At 32.9% G+C, this 21,504-nt stretch overlaps 1 long non-coding RNA gene across 1 annotated transcript; it reads left to right on the forward strand.

Annotated features, from left to right (window-relative positions):
* The first annotated feature begins 6,874 nt into the window (after positions 1 to 6,874).
* LOC137737518 (uncharacterized) lies at positions 6,875 to 7,541 on the forward strand. Its single transcript, XR_011068828.1, has 2 exons — positions 6,875 to 7,088; positions 7,164 to 7,541. It is a non-coding gene; the product is annotated as an uncharacterized lncRNA (long non-coding RNA).
* The last annotated feature ends 13,963 nt before the right edge of the window (positions 7,542 to 21,504 follow it).

Consider the following 21,504-nt stretch of genomic DNA (forward strand, 5'->3'; position numbering starts at 1 on the left):
CGACCTATAATATATCAAAATGAAGATAGGAAAGTGTCAAACAAGATTATACCTATTTGGAAGCCCAATGGTTGCCGGAGATGACCGGAAAATAGCTTGAAATGTGACTGATCCGAGGAAAAATTGGAAAATTCGTATGAAACTGGGTAAACTTTAAACGTTCATAACTTCTTCAAAACTCAACGAAATCAAGTGATTCAAAAATGAAAATCATACTTCTCGACAAGACGCGGAGAATGGTACCTTTCTTGATGGCCAAATCATCGCGCTTTGGCCGAAAAACAGCTTGAAAATTGCTGTCTTGGTCTCAAGTTAGCCATTTTCGAGCCCTTTTTTTACTAAACCAGGGTGAATTAGCCTTCGATAAAGGTATCATTATCTTTTTCTTATTGAGAAGTGTGATTTTCGTTTTTAAATCACTCGATTTCGTTAAGTATTGAATAAGTTATGAACGTTTGAAGTTTACCTAGTTTCCCGCGAGTTTCCTAGTTTTCCCGCAAACCAGTCACCTTTCAGGCTATTTTCTGGTCATCTTCAGCAACCATTGGGCTTCGAAATAGGTATAATCTTGTTCTACACTTTCCTATCTTCATTTTGATATATTATGAGTCGAATTTGGTTAAGAAATGATTGAGTTATGAAGCTTTGAAAATTACTCAAACTTCCGGCCAATAGCTCCAGGACACTTAACGAAGTTTTTAACAGAATGACCAAAATAATGGATGGTGGACAATCTCAAGGACCATTTCTATTGATTTTCAATCTCATGGACCAAAGTGATGTGTTATGCAAATCTCAGGGACCATTTTGGCTAAAAAGCCGCTGTGTTATTACTGTGCGATGGTTGCCGTAGAACTCCAAACTTATCTGGGTGGTTTCAAAAAAGCGAACCATATATCAAACCCAAACCAAAACAACAACAACAAAGCCTTTTTCTATTAAGTGAAGTCAGCTGTATGAATCCTAAAACGCCATTGCTCTCGATTTTGTGTCACATCTTCTGTTAAATCCACATACTCTAAATATTTTCTTAGAGTCCCTTCCAAAATCTTCTTAGGTCTTCCTCTACCCTTTCGCCCCTAAACCTATGTCTCGTAATCGCATTTTTTAACCAAGGTGTCAGTAGGCTTTCGTTTTACATGTCCAAACTACCATAACCAATATTCTCTCATCTTTCCTTCAATTTCCTTCTACTTTACCTCGAATATTCTCATTTCTAATCTTATCATTTCTTGTGTGCCCACACATCCAACGAAACATTCTCATCCAACGGTCACACAACATGCCGGATGCACTCTTCCACTTCATCTATCCAGCTTATATTATATGGTTGAGGTCTCCATCCAACTCTCCGTTCTTTTGCAAGATAGATCCTAGGTAGCGAAATCGGTCACTCTTTGGTACTTCCTGATCTCTAATCCTCACCCCTAACTCATTCGAGCCTCTGTTTGCACTGAACTTGCACTCCATATACTTTATCTTTGACCGACTTAAGCGAAGAATTTTAAATTCCAACACTTTTCTCCAAAGGTTAAGCTTCGCATTTACTTATTCCTAAGTTTCATCTATCAACACTATATCGTCTGCGAAAAAGCATACACCAAGGAATATCATCTTGAATATGTCCCGTTAACTCATCCATTACCAATGCAAAAAGGAAAGGACTTAAAGACGAGCCTTGATGTAACCCCACAGTTATCGAGAAGCTTTTGATTGTTCTTCATGAGTTTTTACGGCAATCCTTACTCCATCATACATATCCTTTATAACTTAGATATATGCTACTCATACTCATTTTGTCTCTAAAATCCTCCAAAGAATGTCTCTTGGGACCTTATCATACGTTTTTTTTTTTTTAAATTGCTTGGTTTGATTTCGATTTTAGTGATTTAGAAATTGAACTAGATAAAACCGAACTGATATATGTATGTATGTATGTGTGTGTAATTAATTAGCACATTTTCTATTCCGGATACCATTGCCAATTTTCCTATTTCAAATATTTTTGGTAGCCAGAGCAGCATGCTCATAGATCATGGATTCTTCATTCTTGGAAGGTACATCACATGGTGGAGGACACCATGCCACCCATCAAAATCATTGCACCCATAATCAAAGGACTATACAAAGAATTATTGAAGGCAAAAGAGACAACATTCAAGATTTGATGTACTGTAAAACCTAGACAGGGAAGATCAATAAGTAAAAAGCTAAGAATACCTTCTACTTCCTTTTCACGCTGAAATTTTATCACATTTTCATGCATGTAATCCCTGAAAAGGCAAGCATAATTGCATTCTTAGGTCGATAAATTAAATGTATATAACTGAACCAAAAGGAAAAAGTTGAATTCGAACAGGAAAAAATAAAATCGAAAATAAATTGAATCAAACAAAAATTAAACAAGTTTGAATCGAACAGGTTGAAACTGAACCTACCCATATTTATGGGTCAATACGTAAGGCCTCGTTTGGCAGCTCGTATAAGGAACCGGATAGTACTAATAATACGAACCTAGTTGTTTGGTGCATAATGTGTAAAATAACCACCGGATAAAACAATCCGGTCCCACAATTTTAATACACCCTACACCCGCTTAGTTATCCTCTCCTATACGCTGGTATAATTTAGTCAGGCATTCGCTTTTCTCTAACCCTTTCTGCTTCTGCGCATTGTGACCAAGTTGTTGCCGCTCTTTCTCCCTCCGTCCATCCTAACTGCTAGCAGAGGCTCCAGTGACGGAGGAGCCCAAGAAGGAAGGATAGCCAGCTAGGCAAACGAAACTCAGAACTCCATAAGAGAGGAAGTCTGTACAGCCAACACCTAATATTAAAACCGTCGCTCAACCTCCATACTTTCAGTTACTTTAATTCATGATTTTAGATCCCGATTTCTTCATTTTCTCCATTTTTTGCTTCTGGGTTTTCTACTTTCAGGGACTTTAATTCGCGATTTCATATCGATTCTTCATTTTCTCCATTTTTTGCTTCTGGGTTTTCAATTATGGTGCTCAAATCGAGATTTCTGATTCAATTTTTGCATCTGGAGCGCTGCAGTTGAAGAACTCAGCAGCGAGAGGGAAGCTGATCAAGATCAGGGCTTCGTAAAAGCTCTTCAAGGCAAGCAAGATGGAGAAATGTGCACAAACAAAATCAAAAGGACCTCATTTGTGGATTAATCTGTCAATTTATTTTCCCTTTTATTCATTTTATTAACAAATTTTTTCTTAAAACTAATATGGAAATTGTTTTTGATAAAAAATAATAACAGTACGATTTATATGGTACAGTACCAAACACAGTATTAAAGAATTGATCTTTAGTCCGATACTGCACCAAACGCCTGACTAATTTAGTCAGTCCTATCCGGTGACTATTTATCCTATCCGATTGAAATAATCAGTACAGTCCGAGCTGCCAAACGAGGCCTAAGTGAACAATTGTTTTTGTTGCACGCGAGAAATGTGCTTTGTTCAGAGTCTCGACGCATCCTGGTAAATTAAAATTCACAATTTCTCGTGAGCTTTTTATTTTTTTAATATGTGCTTGGTTTTTTATAGACCATTTATTATTATAATTTGGTGGAGGAAGAATAATACCAAAGCATCGGCCTCGGATTCCAATTCCAATCCAAATCATAACCTTTCGTTCAATGTCCCTTATCCCAAAAACGTTTTTATTTTCAGTTATATCTTATTGCGAATTTACCAAAGACACCTCACGCCTTACCTGCAAAGTGTCCTGTATTTTGGTTTTTGGGTAAAATACAAAAAACTACTTCAATTATTGGTGTCACAACACTTTCATACCTCATCTTTTAAAATTGACAATGTCATACCTCATCTTACGAATTTGTGCCAATGTTATACCTTCCGTTAGTTTGACATGAATTTTTCAGTTAAATGCTGACGTGACTTGATTCATGACCCACTTTCGATTAAAAAAATTAATAAAATATTATTACAAACTAAAAAAAAAATCATTTAATATTTTTTTAAATATTAAAATAATAAAACAAAGTTAAAAAAAAAAAAAAAAACATTTCGTCCCTTTCCCTCCCTCACCCATCTACCTGTTGCAAGCCTGCAACCAAAAAAACCCTAGCGAACGGGATCTGGGTTTTGGTTTTTTTTTTTTTTTTTTTTTTCTTCTTTTTCTTCCTCCTCCATCTTTTTCTTTCTAGGTTGCAGGGTGTTGGATTTGTTTTGGGAGAGGACGAACTGGGTTGGGGTTTTTTTTTTTTTTTTTTTTCTTCTTCTTCTTCTTCAGGGGGTTGGGGGTTAACGGGTTTTCAAAAAAAAAATTTTTTTTTGGTTGAAAATTATGCATGGAAGAAGAAGATGGGGAGAGAGTCGTCTTCTTCTTCTTCTTCAGGGGGTTAGGGGTTAATGGGTTTTCAAATTTTATTTTTTTTTTAATAAAAAGTGGGGTCTGAATCAAGTCGCATCAGCATTTAACTGACAAATTAACGGCAGGCTAACGGAAGGTATAACATTGGCACAAATTCGTAAGATCAGGTATGACATTGTCAATTTAAAAAAATAAGGTATGAAAGTGCCGTGACATCAATAATTGAGGTAGTTTTTTGTACTTTACCTTTGATTTTTTTTTAGGTTAAATGGAAATTTAATAAAGGAAGTAGTCTTGGGTGCACTCCCGAGACTTGAGCCATATAACAGAGCATTTTTAGCTTGATAGAGAATACAGCCATCCTAAATATACAGATTGTTGCAACTATATTCTAAAAAGGTAATGGCATTCGACACAAAATTTGCGTCACGTAGATATGATTCCACTGAACGAGAAAGCAAGCCATTTTATGTCTCCACATTAGTTCTACTTCTACAAGTTACACTTAGTTCTATCATCAAACTCATCATGTATTATTTTTTATTATAAATAACTTTAGTTAAATTATCAGTTGTTAAGAGAAAAAAAAAATTGATATGAATCAAACTAAGATGCATAGATCAAAAATGTTATTCCTATCATCAAACTCATCACGTATTATTTTCTATTATAAATAACTTTAGTTAAATTATCAGTTGTTAAGAGAAAAAAAAATTGATATTAATCAAATTAAGACGCATAGATCAAAAATGTTATTCGTACCATCACTTATTTTACTTATGTGATAAAAATGAAATCTACGTATGTTAGTAGGTGGTACCTAATATAAATGATGAATAAATAAATTATAAATATAGCATTATCCTGTACAGATATGATTCTCTTTTGACGTTAGATAAAGAGCCATTCACATCCATTATTAGTCAAGTTGGAAAAAAAGGAAAGATGGAAACGAAAAGAGAAAGTTCAAAAAGCTAACATTCACATAAAAAAATAAAAAATAAAAAAACTTAAAAGGTTAAATAGAGAGGTAGGTAGGGTTAGGGCAGGGTAGTAACAGAAGAAAGGGCAAAAAAGGAAACGAAAAATAGCCTTGGCCCTTCTTCTACGTCCCAATTCCCATATATAAAGGAGGGGTGTGCAGCATCGGAGAACCCTAAAGACATGGAAAAAGAGGGGTGGAATAGGAAGGCTTTGAGGAGGTTTATGGAGTGGAAGGGTAGGAAAGAAGCAACTTCTCTTTTTGGTCTCAAATCCTAAAGATCGAATTTCTTTCCTAACCCTCCCATTCCTTCAATTTCCCAAAGTTTCTCTCTTTTCCTTTCCCCTCTTGCGGATTTTAACACACATACCAGCAAATCGTTTGTTTGGTTGAGGGAGGAAGCGTGAGTGAAAAGAGAAAATTATGGAGTACGGGGAAAGAGATGAGTTGCATAAATCTGTAAGAACGGGGATTTGGGGAAGAACACGAAATTATTTCAAGAGCTATCCCCAAAACTGTTTATTCGAATGACCCTTTGCATCTCTTTCTCTTTCCCTTGCTTATCCTCCATCAGCTTCTCCATCTGCTCTGAACTTGTCTGATGTGATCTCATTTTCTTTTTTATTGTTTGTCTTCCTTCTTTAATATGTCTTTTGCAGAATCTATATTTGCCAGCGTCGGATTATGTTCCCTGTTATTCTCATCATTTTCATACCCTTCCTCTCACAGATTGTTTTTTTATGTTATTCTGCTTATTAAAAAAATTAACACAAAATGTTAACGTGATTTAATCGTAATCTTTCAAATAGAAGGAAAGAAGGGGATAGAAATTAGAAGGGGAGAAAATTCTACTCCATCTTTGTTCGTTATGTTTTTGGTTATTAGTTACTTTTTTTTGGTAAAATGGTTATTAGTTACTTTGATTTGCCCATTTTGTGGATTTAGTCATCTTCTCTACGGTTTTCTCTCGGAGTGTAGAAGTTTGTTCATAGGGAACTAAAGTTGTAATTTGTAGCATGTTAATAGAAAGCCTAATTTTTCCGTTGATAGGCTTGCCGAATTAGATTTAAATTGCTAAATGAATCTTCAAGTGCTTACGGAGCTTCTTATTAAGTTCAAACGCTTTCTAATGACTGATCTGAAATTTCTAATGCTAGACTAGTTGTTTTAAGTTTTGTTCTTCTTTCTTGTTACCTAATATCCAAATTTTTTTTTTTTTGAACTTTCATTAAAGGGATTTGGATCAAGTTTATTTTAATAAAAAATTCATGTTATAATTTTATTTAATGATAAAAACTTAAATATTAGTGAAAAACCTTTAAATTTTAATAAAAATGATAAAAGAATTTAAATTTTAATGGAAAAGATAAAATTTTAATATTAAAAAAAAATCTGACGTGCAGTTCCACACGTTTTCACTCTGTTTATAAAACTTATACACTTTGTATGAAATATATAATATTGTTTATGAAATTTACTGCATTATTTATACAAACTTACGATACTATTTATGAAACTCATTATACTGTTAATTCAAACGTGCCACACAAAATCTTCTGAAACATGGACATGGATATCATTCTGGGTCGTCGTCGCCTTTGGTGATAACAAAATCAGTATGCGCTTTTGACAGGGTAAGAAAAGCAAAGAAAGCCTGTCATAGTAATATTGGTGGGTGCGCCTGGAACCGGCAAGTCCACCTTCTGCGAACATGTCATGCGCTCCTCCTCCACTCTCCCTTGGGTACACGTTTGCGGGTATATCTCAGTACTTATTATGACACTCCGCATTTCTGTTCATTTGGGTTTGTTTATGCTGTTATATTTTTGTAGGATACTATAAAAAATGGTAAAGCCGAAACGAAAGCGCATTTTATAGCAACAACAAAAGGATGAGTTTGTGAAGCTTGGTGGTAGTGCCCAGGTTGATGTTCATGCTGTGGTGCTTGATCTTCCTGCCAAGCTTTGTATTTCGTGGTCTGTGAAGGGAACGGGCCATGAAGGAAACTTGCAAGGTGGGAGAGCTGCTGCGGTTGTGAATAGAATGATGCAAAAGAAGGAACTGTCTAGGCTGAGGGGTAGTAGCTGGTTAGAAGCGAAGTTGTTTAATGGAGTTTGCGCACAGCGTGAATTTTTTGTTTTTTATGTTTTTGTTCTTATCATTAAATAAAATTTGTGTATAATTTTTTATTAAAATGCAAAGATTTGAAATCCTTTTTGTTAGTTTTTTTTTTTTCTTTTTGTCATTGCGTGTTTTGTCTTGGCTTGCGTATTGTTATACAAATAATAAAATATGTGTGTTAAAAAATTAATAACTTGAAAAACAAAATTTCTCACTATTTATATAAAAACACGTGATATACTATTTGTGTTTCGGTCACAATAAAATTTTTTGCTCTATAATAATAGATAGAGTTTAGGTGTATCATAAGCAAATGACAATATATTGTCTGTAATGTTTGAACTTTCCGAATCCCTTCTTCTTAATCCACCAAATCAATGAATTCGTACCGATAAAAATTTATCAACCTGCTAAAATTATTATAACTTGTAAAATGAATCTTTGTTTGTAGCGTCAATACCATAGATCTCTTAAATTTGGTGAATTAGGAAGATGATCCCTTTCCCATTGCTAGCCGCTAGATTTCTTGTGTCCCCACCTCCACCTTTCGCTCCATCTTCTTAAAAGTGAACCCGTGCCGTGGGGTCCGTTTGACGTTTGCAAGGAAAATGCCATTAATTGATGGGATATGTTAAATAGGCTCTTTTAAAATAAAACTCTTAATGGATCATCTACTACCTTATATTTTTTGTACATTATTTTGTAATATTAGCATTATAATTATGTTAAAAACAAAAAATGACGGAGAGTTAAAAAAAAGTTTCATTTTAAGATTCTTCTTAACGTTTAGAGTTCGTTTGAATGTATTTTTAATATAACTGAAATCGTTTTTGGTGAAAATATTTTTAGAACTAATCTTTAAAGATGGAAGTAAATCTTAGAAAAACATTTAAAATGATTCATGGAAAAAAACATATAATTGATATTTCTGCAAGAAATACATAACTGGTGCTTTTTGTAAAAACACTTTAAATGCTTTTGAAATTCAAAAAAAATTTTCTAAAAACATTTTCAGTAATTATAAATACATATTCAGACGAATTCTTATGCTTGGTGAGAGATGAATTGTTTGAGAAAGAAAATTTATTGTTCGTAACGCTCGAACTCTGAATTGAAGGAATCTTTTTCGGTGTGGCCATATTGTGACAAGAAGCACCAAAAAGTGGCTCATTACTAACCACTACTTTTTATGTCCCACCACCTTCTCTCCAGCATCTTAAAGGTGAACCCATGCCGTGTCCGTGTGGTCCATTGACATTTACAAGACAAATGTTTAGCCAAATTCTTCTGCGCGTGGGACCTTTTATAACCTACGCGTGCCATGTCCGTGTCCGTGTCTGTGCCGTCTCTTAAGCATTTATTGGTGCTTGGTTTGTAAAATTTAGTCTATAAAAAATCACGTTAATCAAAGGTTTACTAATTAATGATCCCAATCACGTCGACAGATCCAGGGGCTCCACGTAGCACCTGAAATGTCCGTTGAAGACATGCAATCACGGGCTCACCGATCACAACACTCAGAACACTGGAAAATTGCCGAAGCTAAGGGGAAATCCTTATATGGTAGGTAAATATACCGTATGACTAACCTATTATTTCCTAACTTTTTTATTTTTAAACAAATTTTCGTTTTATTTTCTTTATTCAGACAAGTGTAACTTTTATTGGCTTCAAGCCAATTGTTACATTTATGAAATCGAACCGCCTGCGTTTGACACTTATAAAAACTTAAGCAAATGAAAATATATAATATGCTACTAGTAACATACTAATGAGTATTTAAAATATTAAACACTTATTGAGTGTCAAAAGTACATAATTTTTCCGTTTGGATTATATTTGGACAATTTTCAAAATTCAAGAGATCAAAATGAGCATACATTTGATACCTTTAGGATTTAAGCAAATAATACATATAATATACGCACTAGTGGATGCCGCTTGGTATTGCAGTCTAGTAATATTTATTTCACTGGTAAATGAGAGGTCACAAGTTCGATTCTTGCCAAAAGTGAATTCGAAAGATTATTGTAAAGCCTAACTCACTTCCCTACCCCTTAATATAGATAATATTAGTTGTTAACAAAATGATACTAGGACTTTAAGAATGAGTACATATATTGAGAGACTCATCATTTATCAAATAATAACGTTAAAGTATCTCCAAATGAGATAACAAATTTTAAACGTGATGTTCAAATTTAACAATCCATGTGGCGCTTTGTTACTAATCAAGTTGGAAACCGAACCAGACCATAATGTACAAACAGGATTGCGATGCCATCTACATTTGTTATTAGTCAAGTTGGAAAAGATGAACTTGACATTTGAAAAGGTTAATTTTCACATTAAAAAAATAAAAGAGATTATATTCACATTTTAAATTACTTTTTCTACGTTTTTTGAAATTTTAATATTTTTTATTAAGTGTTAACGACGTGTAGAGTATTAAAAAATAAAAAGGTGTGGGAAATGGGAATATAATCTCTCAAAAATAAAAAGATTAGGGTTTGGTGGGTAGCAGCATGGTAAAGGGTAAAAAAGGAAGCTTCGCATTTCTTCCTCACAACCATTCCCTGCGTATATAAACAGAAGGAGGTGAACAAAATCTACATAAATCCAGTGAGAAAGACGGGTGGGATAGGAAGGCTTTAATGAAGTTGTTGGAATGGAAGGGTAGGAAAGAAGAAACTTCTCTTCTATTTTCCAAATTCAAGAGAGAATTTCTTTCCTATCCCTCCCATTCCTTCAATTTGCTAAAGTTTCTCCCTTTCCCTTTCCCCTCTTGCGTATTTTAACTTACATACTAGCAAATCGTTTCTTTGTTTTTTTAAGTTGAGAGAGGAAGCGGGAGCGAAAAGAGATAATTTACGGAGTAAGGCGAAAGAGATGAGTTTCATAAAATGTATAATAATTTTATCAGAATAATTTTAATCTGTGTTTTTTTGGTAGAAAGCTATTTTTGCTTGTTCTGTTTTTGGTTAATTGTTACTTTAATTTGCCCATTTTCTGATCTTATGCCTTGTTTACAATTTTCTAATTTATCTATTAATTTAAAAGCTGGAAGGTATGGTAACTTATCAGTGAGAATTTAGTCTCTGTGCAGCTTCTTAATTATATTTCTGTGTTACGTTCTCCAATTATCTTATGCTAAAAAATTTGTGTTGAATCTCTTTCCAAGAAATCTACAAGACGTTTGCAGCTTCCTGATCAATCTGATACGATGAATAAAGTTGAGGTTCTGTTATCAAATTCAATTGGCAATACGAGGAGTCATTTGAACTGTTTTGTTATATAATTTAATTCCAGTTAGTAATTAATTAGTAAGTCCATCTAGTGCAGATACAGCAAGAAGCAAAGACCATTTTGCTTGAAGATCAAATAAATTAAAAGACTTTTCTGGTTGGAACTGGGGGCTGATAGGATAATTATATTTTTTGATTTTAACAAAATGATATTATATACATTAATTAAGTAGATAGTTAGCTAAGTTTTATGATTAACTAGTAATAATATAATTTTAGTTTAGTTTTGAAGATTATCGAACCTAAATCTCTTATTTCCAATAAATAAAGAAGAATACTATTACATCTTAATACTATGTGATTAAAATAATTTAAGGTAAATTACACATAACCACTTTCACTATTTTGATCATTAACAGTTTCATACCTCATTTTTAAAAAATTTAAATGTTATAGCTTATTTTTTAATTTGTTGCAATGTTATACCTTCTATCAGTTATTTGTTAATTCTTCTGTTAAATGGGCGGACCCATTTTATATATTAATTATTAAAAAAAAAAAAAAAAACAAAACCCAAATCCCATCAACCCCTCCATCAACAACGCCCCCACCCCCCCCCAAGAAAAAAAAAAAATCTTCCGTCCAGAACCGCACCCCCACAACCTCCCACCCCTTTCTTCCTCCCGAGCCTTCCACCCGCCTCCCTTTCCTCCACTCTCTTCATCTTCCCTCCCATTCAAAATCTAACCAAAAAAAAAAAAATCAGAAACAAATTTGAATCCAGTTTGTCCAGATCGTCACACTCCAACCAACCCTTCCCCGGACCACCTCAACTCGCTTTTTTTTTTGTTAGCTTTTGAATGGGAGGGAAGGTGAAGAGAGTGGAGGAGAGGGAGGTGGGTGGGAGGCTCGGAAGAGAGAAAGGAGGGATTGTGGGGGAGGTGGGGGTGGGGTTGGGGTTCTAGATTTGGAAGGAAGGTTTTTAAGGGGGAGGGTGGACGAGAAGATGAAGATGATGGGGTTTTGGGTGATGGGATTTGAGTTTCGTTTTTTTTTTTTTTTTTTAATTAATTTTTTTAATATAAAGTGGATTCCGTCTTATGTCACCGTCAGTACTTTAACAGAGGAATTGACAGACAACTGACTAAATGTATGAAATTGTAACAAATTTATAGATGAGGTATGACATTGAAACTTTTTAAAGATGAGTTATAAAACTGTTAATGACCTAATAGTTAAGGTAGTTCTGTATTACCCAATAATTTATAATAAACTAAAGAAACTGAAGCACAAAGAGGGGATTTGAACAGAAAACAAATATTAGAGAGGATAAATAGTTTAAAGATGAACATGTCCTCATTAATGGTCAATAATTTTTTACGATTTAGATGATGGCGAATACTCTTAGATGTATGTTACGGTGGATACTCTTAGTTAATTAAGGTACGGAATTGGATCTACTCTTGATCTTAGTGTCCAGAGTGTAAGTATCAATTCATCTGGACCGCATAAATTCAATCTGATTGTCCTTATTAACTCATTTTCTTGGCCCATCACATAAAATCAACAACTTTCATTTTTTTCACACCAATTAATGAATTGATTCTTAAGTTATGAACACTAAAGTTCAGAACAGATCTAATTCCTTAAGGTACAAGTCACTTGTACTATTTTCTTTATTATACTCGAACCTTTTATGTTTTTGATAAATGAATATTTCGTATGGATAAGGGTCTTCTCTGGATTGTTATTGTGAAGAATTGAGAATTAATTAATCATATATTTTTCACGCATCATGCAATTAATTTTTATTAAGTATTATTTATATTTAATTTTAAATTAAAATTTTAAAATAACTTTTAATAAGAAGATGCGGAATTAACGAACACGATTTGATTTTTTGGATCTACACAAAAAGGATCCTATTCCATTTCGTATTACGTTTTGTTTTGGGAATCAAAAGAATTCAAGAATTCGAATCAAATATCTTCGGACTCAGGAAAGGTCAAAAGGCCAATGAAATATAAAAAAAAAAGTCTGGTGGCGTACAAAGCACGCCTGTCTGTGGCAATTCCAATGAATTTGTCTGCAACCTTTTGAAAACAGGCAGGGCAAGTGAAAGTGAAATACTGATGTGAAAAGTGATTTGATACAATAATTTAAGTGATTCAATATTTTCTAAATTTTCAATTACTAATGTTACGACATTTTAATATACTGAACAGTATTTTCAGCATAAAAAACAAAAAAAATGTGCAATAACACGATAACCTTGCAAATCAAGTCCCAAATGCATTTTCAGTCTTCTCACGTTTTTAAAGAAAGTAATCAAGTCGCTGATGTCCTTGTAAGTTATGATTCCACATTGTTTAATATTATTGTGACGATGTAAAGCTTCTACATTACCATTTTAAATAAGTTAACCTTTGTAATGGTAAGTGTAAAGTTTGGCTTGTGTCTGCCTTGACTATTTTCTTTTTATTTTTACGAAGTTTTAACGAAAAAATATATTTTTATACTAAAAAGTCAATCATTTTACTATTAATTTTATCTTTTATTTTATCATTATCGTTAAAACTCAAAGTTTTCTAAATATTTTCATTAATTTTTTTTTTATTTATTTATAATAAAACTACTTATTTGTGAGTGAAATTGACATTGAATTTGACCCTAAAAGATCCTCCACCACACCGCAAAACCATTTTTTTTCCTTAGTTATTGTTATTCGGTGAGGTTGCATAGAGTAATAATATAATTAATTAGAAACTTGAAATAAAAGATGTTAACTAATTATATTATGATTTTTGATATTTTTGCATCAGTTTACGGATACATTAAAAATTTGAGTAAACTGCCGATATGCCTCGTGAACTATCACCTTACTTTCAATTTCCTCCCTGAACTTTTTAATTGAAAAATTAAGGACTTAAACTAATTTTTTTGGCCGATTTACCCCTGCTGTTAATCTTCATTCATTCCATCCAAATTTCTGTTAAATGGAAGCATGTGTATAACAAGTGTGGGTAGTTTGGTAGCTTCATTATTTAAAATAATTAAAAACCTTAGATTTCTAAAATATAAACCTATGCAAATATGTGTGATTCTATAACTTTTGTGTCTAAAGGTCTAGTAAAGTGACACTTTTGTCCACAAAGGAGAGTTACGTAGTGTGCACATGATAAGAGTTAACGTTAATTTGGATAAAATCGATGAAAAACTAACGGTAGGGGGAAATTGGCCAAAAAAATTAGTTTAAGTCCGTAATTTTCCAATTAAAAAGTTCAAGGGAAAAATCGAAAGTTGAGTGATAGTTCAATGGGCAAATTGGCAGTTTAGCCCTAAAAAATTTCCAATTCCATGAGATTATGGGCTTTAGCAGACAGTGGATTTCATAAAATCTTCATAGCTAACAATATGACTCGTCATATTGTTAGGTGAGATTCTGCTTAAGTCAAATGAACATGTTATCATGCCTAGTTATAAAATTGACAATATGTGGTGTCGTATCGTGTTGCGTTTTACCCATTTACTTTTGTTTTCTTTTTTTCTTTTGTCAATCGAGCACAAAAATGAGAAACATTTTCGAATCATATCAAGTAGAACGTAAAGAAAACGCCATATAAAACCAGGTCCGGAGGGCGGGACCCAAAAGAAGAAGGGGGATCGATAGCCTTATGTCAAAAACGTTCGATAACAAATGGCCAAAACCATTTGACCATTAAAAATCATACCTGGAAAATATTTTATATAGTACTAAATGATTTTATTTCCATAAAAAAAGAGAGAAATATAGTCTGCTTCTCCCTAATACCAACAGTATATGGGCCTATGTTTTGTTATTTTTAAAACAGAAAGCCCAGGCTCTGGTAAATTAGTAAGAGAGAAGAGTCGAGACTCCACATCTCCCACAATCTTCCCAGGCAGAGGGTGGGTGAGATTTTGATCTTGAATTCAAAAGCAATGAAGGTCGCATTTAGTGTATTTGAATGCATGCATTCAAATACGTTCAAATACACTAAATGCGACCCTCATTGCTTTTAAACATATATAGTGGGGAAAATGATGGAGAAACATGGATTGTTTTTTCTTCTCAATTCACTAAACCAAATAACTCCATGTCTCTCCTCCTCCTCTCCGTAACCACTCAGGCCAATGACTTCTTGCCCTTCCGTCTCTTTCACTAACTTTTCATGCTTAGGAAAAAAGTAATGTTATTCATACCATATTTTTGTACCGTATTTTTTAAACGATGTGGCTGTTCACATCAGATGTCACCTAAGGTTGTATAGAAATATGGTATAAAAACATATTATGAATAGAATTACTCTAGAAAAAAAGTGGGTAGTAAAATAGAGAGAAAGGAGTAAGGGGAAAGACAGAAATGGCATGGAGTTATCGGCTTGTGTGGGTTAAGAAGAAGAGGAAACTTACTATTTACGATATAATGGGTTATTCTCCTCTTCCGAAAACCATCGAGGCCAATGATTTCATGCCTTTTCGTCACTTTCCTTAACTTTTCCTGCTTTAGCTTGTTCTATCAATAATTAGACCGGTTGTGTGAGGGAAAGTAGTACAGAGCAAGGAGTAAGGGGGGGGGGGGGGGGGGAAATAGAAATGACAGGAAGTTATCGGCTTTGGTAGGATAGAAAAATAGAACTTTAACAAAAAGTTTTCAGTATTATTCATTTTAACGAAATATCATATCTTTATACTAAAAAGTTAATTATAGTATTATTTATTTTACCTTTTATTTTATATTTATAATTAAAACTTAATGTTTTTAAATCATTTTCATTAGTTTTTATCCAAAAAAAAAAAAAGAGAAGGAAAATCCTAATATTTTAAATTTCTGATATAATAGGGTTTTCTCCTCTCTCTGAAATCACTAAAGCTGGTGATTTCTTGTCTTTTTATCTCTTTTTGCGAAAAGGATTGTCGCCTAATCTTTTTTTCTGAGAATCTTGAGAATTCCATGATGATAATCATCCATTGTATCAGTTTTCATTAGATACTACTTATATTTAATTTTAAATTTTAAATTGTGAAATAATTTATGATCGTACTATGTACGATTAATGATCACTATCACTAAATTCTCAAGATCCCCAAAAAAAAGATCCGACAAGATCCTTTTCCCTCTTTTTGTATCTTTTCCTACTTGTTCCATCAACAACTTGCGTGCTGAAATGCTATAGGTGACTATGAGCTAGGGATGGCAACTGTTCGGTTTGGGGACAGAAATGTTATATTCATCCCCATAACCATAAAAATTAACCATACCCATAACCGCAAAATAATCATCGGGGATTATCCATAACCATATCCACCGGGTAACGGATTTTCAATAGGTTATCGGTTATATCCATCTTCGTAAAAAAAAAATTAAAAAAATTATATTCATCCAATTGACACACTATAAATTTTAGTATATACTAATTTTGCCATTAAATAGCCACATCCAATTACAAAAAACATAACAATATATATTTGAAGTTGTTCATGATAAGCCAATATGATAAATTGGTCCAATAAAAAAGAAAAAGAGGACATAAACAAATATGAAGGGAAGATAAAACATGTAAACTAAATATATGACAACAAACAAGAAGACAATTATTGATTTAATTTTGCATAATTCTATGGGCTCATAACATATGTAATAAACTGAAAAACTGACGCTAATTGATAATTTGCATGAATCAAATAACATGAAAAAGAATGAAAGATTACCTATTGAGCTTACAACATGCACCAATTTCTTGACAATGAGACTTTTGAAGAGAGATGAATATGATAACCTTGGAACATTTGATAATTGATATATAAAATGATTCAATGAATTAATTGGGTTGAATATAACAATAAGAGTATTGAATTGATAAGGTTGTTGGTATGCCCCATGTATGATGTTTAGTGCATAATAAAGATAGTATAGGGTTTGATGCATATATAATGAAATAGTACTATAGGGATAGGAATAATTGAATACGTTGTGGGCATGATTCCAAGACTTCAAAAGGCATAATTGAATAAAATATAATATATATCAAATATATATATATATAATATTCCGATCGGATTCGGGTACGGATATGGATTAGGTACCTCTATAACCATATCCAAAACCATAATCGAATAAAGTTAACGGTTTTTCCCCATATCCAAACCATACCCGAATTTTCATATCCAAATCCAATCCATTCAGGCAATTATCCACGATTATCGGGTTTAACGGTTAGAATTGTCATCCCTACTATGAGCTAGTTCTCAGATTTAAATGTTCATCTTGAACTTTTATAGCTTTACAAATATTCTTCGCGTTTCATAATTACTTGTTTCATACCCTTTTTTTTTTTTTTTTTTTTTTTACCCTCTAATTTTATTATTTGTTATTTTAAGGCTTTCTGAAATCATTTCTTATTTTCCGGAGAAAAACTAATTACTGGTTGCTAGGTGAGTTTATACGAATCCAAAGACCGAACAAGGATTGTCTGTCCTCCTATTTTTGGTGTTTTTCCGTTTTGTGTGGTTACAGTTAAGTCACATCAATATTTTATATTTTTTTTATAGAGATAATAAGACAAAAATGAATAGTAATATAAAATGTTGACGTGGCTTAACCGTGACCATACAAACAGGATGGTACAGAAGGGCACCGGAAGTGGAAGGGCAGACAATCCTTGGACCAAGGGTTTTGAGCGGTGCCAATTAGCTTGAAGTATGACTTATATGGAAATAGGTTAGGGCTGGTTTGGTATTGTTGTGTTTTGAAAAAAAAAAAATTGTTTTTAGTGTGCTGTGAAAATAAACTCATTTTTACTACTTCACATTTTCAGCTTTCTTTTCACCAAAACCTATGAAAATAAGTTGTTTTTAAGTTTTTACCAAACATGTTTTTGAACTCAGTTTTTTTTTTTATACTCACTTTTTATAAAAGCACATCAGTTTCAAACCAATACTTAGTGTTACATCATGTTCTAGATAAAACCACACAATGGCAGTGAACTAATTTCACACAAATTGGTCCCGTTACTATCCAATTATATTTTTGTTTCAAAGATAAATAAATGTTATAATACAATTAATTTACGACTAAAAATTAAAAATGCTATCAATTTTATTATGACACTTGATGCGACTCATGTTCGAGTATCCTCCAATGATACATCATATCAAAGATGACAATTCAATCCAAGACAAGACAAACGAATACATATATGGCCCCACAAAAGAAAGGGGAAGGCCAAGTAAAGTAAATATATTTTTAAGATGGGATTTATAATCAAGCCAATCATTCTTCCAAGCCTAAGAATCCAAGATGATAAATTCATAGAAAATGCTAATATTGCATGTATAATTGAATCCAGTTCTATTAAAATATTAAAACATTTATATTTTACTACATGATATGATGATGCATGAGAAAGAGACTTCATCCAAATCTTACAAAAACACATCAAGAACTTACAGTTTATTGTTACTTGTCCTTTAAATTTTAATTTTGGTCAATCTCTCTTCTTAACCACTACACATTGATAAACAGTATTTTAGCTAAAATAGTTTATGAGATAGATATAATTCCGTACTTTGATCTTGATATTTGAAATTAATAAAAGTGGTGACTGAATTTGTCCATTATCATTTATTTGGATCATTTCATAAAAAAATTTCTATTAAGTATGAATTAAAATAACAAAAATACTCTAATTCATTGAATAATATTAGACACATCAAAATTTTACATTGAATTTGTGCAAGAAATAATGTGACAACAATCAAGTTTTTACATTAAATTAAAAGGAAAACTAATAAAAAGTTAAAAAAAAAAACTTTAATTTTAATGAAAAATGATAAATAAAAAATGTATTAAATAGTATCAATAAAAGATGAAAACATGAGATTTCGTTAAAACTCTCTAAATTAAATTGATACTTAATTTATTACTATAACAAAAAATAATTATAAAACGTGTCACAATATTTAACGCACAAATTAGTACAAAAAGACACATGCATTATCACCGTTGAGTTTTTGATGGGCAGTGTTACGTGGCATCCATTAACCATAGTTAAAAAAAGAAGAAAAGTAACTCTTTTTCCTTTGTTTATTTTGGCTTTTACATGCCCTTGATCTATGAGCCTACGAGGGATCCAATGCGGAAGCGTGGGTGTTGGCTCGGTTGGACGCTGCTTTCTGGTCCAATATGGCGCCGTATTTGACCGGAAACAGCTAAATCGGGGGATTGGGGAGTGGAAACCAACGCCGTGCTAGATGAAATGGACTACCGAGGCCTCACGCGCCGCTTCCTGTCCACCAATCACTGGACAGTCAAGGGACACATGGCGCTTTATTGGTTTTTCTTCACGAGGACGACGGCAACTCGATATATCTCGAGTATCCAATGATTGTAATTTTATTTTATTTTTTTATTAAGGGAATTGTTATTAGCACTTCAAAAATCTTATTTTACACTTTAAATTTTTTTATATTTGGAAAGAAAAATACACTTGTGATTAGTGTAAAATGTGAGATTTTTAAAATATCGATAACACTTCCTTTTATTAACTCCTTATGGATGTTGCTTGCTTTCTCTCCTCCCTTTTCTGGTTGGAATGATGTTGAATCCTGAAATTGGGGTTGGGACTCGGGATGTTGATGGATAATCTTAATTTGTTATCTAGTTTTCTGTTAAGAATACTTTCTCAAAATTGCGATTCTTCTGCACTTCATATATTTTGCACAATTCACGTGCTAATAATATAAAATATTATGTAAAAAATATGAGGTGGCAGAGACTCCATGAAGAATCCGACTTTACTTAAGAGAGTCTCCTTAGCGTTTTACTTCCTTAAATATAGACGGAGGAATGCTAAGGGATTCTCTCAGAACGGCGACTCTTTATGAATTCTTTGTCAAAGTTAACTTTAAATCTCGTGCCAACATTATAAAACGTTGTGTTATAAATATTACAAAAAATCTATAGAGAGTTTAACTTTTGAGATAGTACTACTAGCATTTCTCTTATAATCATATTCACATTATTCATTTGCCTTGCAACTTAAATCTGAAATCTTAAACATGAATTTCGTGTAGTGGGTGTTGAATATATGTACGGTGTTTAGATGCAGAAAATTAACTAAATTCTTGATCAACTCTCTTTTCTCCTAATACAGTTACGTTCTCCATATTATCTATAAGTTATACTTTTAGTAAATTGATCGACAATGTGATTAATTTTGTGTGAGTAAATACCATAATTACATTCACAATAAATTTTTTAGAGGTTATCAGTGTTCAATTGATGTAAAAATGACGTAATCAAGACGTAAAACATGGTGTTGTTTAATAATTTAATTAATGACGATGATCAACTTTTAAATGTATTTTGACGGCCCAGATGTAGTAGGACTATAGGAGGCCACTCAGTGAGGCAGAGCATAAAAAAATGCTAGGCCACAAATTCTACGAGTAGGAGCTGGGCCCCCCAACCCTAATGCGTAATGGGTCCCATCTACTATTGCTCCATGATGGATCATATTGTCAACTTTCACGACAATTACCAGACATATTTGTTGTCAAAACACAAGTCGTTTAATCAATATCAACTTCCACCAACTTATCCACCTGTTCCTTGACAATTCAAAATACGAAATATTTGTTTTATACAATTAATAGAGGAAATAATAGGCAAAGTGAAAGAGATGAAATATTTTTCAGTATGATCGTCATATGATGTGGTATATAATGTATTATTATATAAATAATGAGATTTATGTGTTAAAAGATTAATAACTTAAAAAGTAAAAGTTTTCATCACTTATATAAACACGTAATGTACCACTTGTATTTCTGTCATAGTTAAAAATTTATAAAAAGAAAGAGAATCTGAGCGCTGACTAATGTTTCGTCTTTATAGACTTTTGCTTTATCATGTCCGCGTGTATCCATTTTCTTTGTCGGTTGGTTTACTTAAATTACCCCATTGTATAAGCCAAACTCAAATGTTCGCTTCTGTCTGCATTAAGGTAATCAACTGATCTAATAATGCAAGCATTTGTTCAAACCACTTACACGATCAGCCTTTGACAAACCATTAGGGGGGTAACTCCGTGGATTGGCAGGTTGGATCGATCGTCAACACAATCTTAATCCAACCTTCACAATTCAAATTTGAGTTGAGTTCAGACTTATTCGGATTGCGTTTAGGTTTGGGTTCAACCAACTTTATTATGTTCAATCTTATAAGCATAACTTTTCAAATTTCAAACCAAACAACATCAATATTAGTTAATTAAAGTTCCATGTACACATCGTCATGTACACAAAAGTTAAACAACCAACTTGGAGACTATATTTCAACAATGCAAAGTTGAAATTAAACTACATGACGTATACAAAGCTTCAACCAAAAGAAATATAAAAAAGTAACATTATAATTCATTATCCATATGAAAACCGACAATAAACTTCTAGTATATAGTCATTCCATAACTTATATATAACTCATATAGTATGAAGTGGGATTGGTAATATGTGCATGAGCGAATTGGGGCTAAAATCAAATTGGGTTGACATCGTGTTGACCCTAAAAACTACAAAGCCTACGTGGCGCACAGACCGAGTAATTAATAAGCTAACTACGTCATTCGGTTGATGCGGGGTTTGCCAACTCGTCGGCCGAGGAGTAAAATGTGTTGATGTTGTGTTGAGTGCGCTGCTGACTTCTTGATCTTGCGACTGCGGCCGAGGAAGGAACACCTTTCGGCCTTTGGGTTCGAGAGTCTGAAGACAAGGCTGCTAGTCTTAC

Source organism: Pyrus communis, chromosome 6 (genome assembly GCF_963583255.1).
Source record: "Pyrus communis chromosome 6, drPyrComm1.1, whole genome shotgun sequence".
Taxonomy (NCBI): Eukaryota; Viridiplantae; Streptophyta; class Magnoliopsida; order Rosales; family Rosaceae; genus Pyrus; species Pyrus communis.